This window comes from Buceros rhinoceros, unplaced genomic scaffold, assembly GCF_000710305.1.
Source record: "Buceros rhinoceros silvestris isolate BGI_N320 unplaced genomic scaffold, ASM71030v1 scaffold11497, whole genome shotgun sequence".
In the NCBI taxonomy this organism is placed as follows: domain Eukaryota; kingdom Metazoa; phylum Chordata; class Aves; order Bucerotiformes; family Bucerotidae; genus Buceros; species Buceros rhinoceros.
In genome coordinates this window covers 23289-25711 of record NW_010422796.1, presented here as the reverse complement: position 1 = coordinate 25711, position 2423 = coordinate 23289, and positions in this window count along the sequence as shown.

The following is a 2423-nucleotide window of genomic DNA, read 5'->3' as shown; positions in this document are numbered from 1 at the left end:
TCAAGTCCGCACCGAAAGCCGCTTTGGTCTACTTCTGCCTTACTCGTCCTCCCCTTCGCATACCCTGCCGAGCAGGTCATTGATTGGAAAGATTACATTGGAAGGTGTGTATATATATATATATATTATTTTTTCCTCTGAAAGATAATGCTATTTATGTTGCCTTATATTTTGTGTGGCTGCAGTTGGGAGAGCTGCCCTGGCACTACTTATTGTTCCGAGAGCTGGTTGGTCCCGTTTTCCAGGAGGAGATGGCAGGCTTGATCCTTCAAACGGGAACTTCAAGCAGTTCTGTAAAGTAATTTTTTTATTTAGGTAGCACTAATGTGGGTGAAGAAGGTACTTGTACATCCCAGCCCGTAAGTGGTGGATGTGCTCTGACCTCGCGTGCAAGTCACGCTAGGAATGCTACTGCTGGCCCTGGGCGGCACACTTGGGGTAGGAGCTGGGTGAACTGGGAGAGCTGGGACGAGCCACGGTCCGTGCTTGTTGGTCGGGTGTGGATTTTCTGGGCTGGGGAAGGGGTGTGCTGTATTCCAGCCCCCTCGAGGGGCAACTGGTGTGGCTGGGAGCACCCCAGGCACCTGCCCTGCCCTGGGGAGAGCGGAGCTGGCACCGACTGCTCCCACAGCCAACCTCGCTGTGGAGGCAGGTCACAAACCGCAGCAGCATTTGCACACTCGAGGCAGGTGCTCAAAAAACAACAACAAAAAAAAACCAGATTAGAAAAAAGAAAAAAAAGAAGGACAAAGAGAAAACTCTTTTACTGTTTTACTATTTTTCTTAGTTGAAGTGACTTGCCCTGTAGGGCCCAGGGGCTTCTGCAGTAACGGCAATCTGCATACTATTAATTTTTTGTAATGGTCATTTGGTGGAATAAGTAATTCTTATCATTAGTAGCTCTCAAAGTGCCATGAATCAATTCTCTTTGTCCTGTGATGGCAGCGCCAGCAATCCAGCACTACGTGCTTTTGTCCGGGAGCCGCAGTTCGTTAACTCCGCGTGAAATCCCAAACTCTTTTGAAATAATATTGTTTTTTCCTCCTTTTTTACAGAGGGGATTGATTTTTCAAGCAGCCTTTAGGAAGAAGAATTAACTCTAACAGGAGTTTTTAAACGAGCATTTTTAATAGAACAAATATCCCCTTGCTCTCGGATGCTGCTTAATGAAAAAAACAAATTACACAGTAGCTACACTTTTTTTTTTGCAGATGATTACTCCTCCTTCCCTTTGCTTCCAGAGCCAGGGCTGACTGCAGCACCGTTCTGCCACGGCACAGCCCGGATCTGCACTTTGTGCACACCAACAGGCCTTTTGCCGGTTCAGCGCGCTGTCACCAAGCAGTGTGGTGCTTTGCAGGGCGTAGCGAGGATAATTAATCCGTGATTGGACAGAAGGAAAAATGAGAGGAAGGAAAAACCAGATCCAGCAGAGTTGGGGTTGGGTCTTTTCTTTCTTTCTTCATTTTTTTTAATTTCTTCATTTTTTATTTCTTCTTTCTCTTTCCTCACCTTTCTCACCCAGGAGTTCCCAGTGGAAATCAGTGGTATGAGTTAGGTCGGTTCTTGGCACCTTCCTCCTCCTCGGAGCACTGGCCCAGGTTGCCCAAGGCTGTGGAGGCTCCATGGGTGGGGATGCTGAGCAGGTGCTGGGCATGGTCTGGGGCACCCAGCTCCGGGTGGCTGCTTGAGCAGGGGTTGGACCAGGAGAGCCCAGAGGTCAACCAGCAGGCTGGGCTCTTGGTGGTGACCACAGAGGCTGCAGCGAGTGGCACAGGTTGTGCAGGAGAGATCGGGTCTGAAGCTGGTGTTGGCATCGGGGCAGTGCCCTCCAAACCCTTTAATTACAGCTTTAATTACAGTCGTTGGAGTAATGGGGAATGCTTTGCTGTGGTCAGTGCCTCCCCAGCGCCTGCCTGGGATGGCTCTCCTTAAGACATCCTGTAATCCCCGCCCCTGGTGCTGGCTGCAAGTGTGCGCTAAGGAGAAAGAAAGGAGGTCGGGTGTTGGTTTTGAGCTTTGAAGTTGGGTCAGTTCGTCTATGATGGAGATCACGGTGATTTAAGGAAAAGTAGCAGGTCCCCTGTGTTCCAGTGGGGTCTTGGTTCACCCACGGCTGCCTTCACCCTGGGAACGCGTTTGCACCGAGACAATGCACCAGGACAGAGCAAGGACGGCCCTGGGGAAAGGTTTGAGATGATCAGTTGAAACCGCTCTAGGAAGTGATTTATTGGTGCTGGGAGAGACGCAGCCGCTCGCTGCAGCTGGCACACAGGGATTGGGGTCGGGGTTTCCTGCACCGGAATTTGTTTGGCTACTGACACAGCACAGATGAGCACCAGACCTCTGTGACCCAGGGAAGCGACGGAGTAATTAGGGTGATGGTTCAGAAAAACCAACAGCCCTTGACAGTTAGTGTGCAC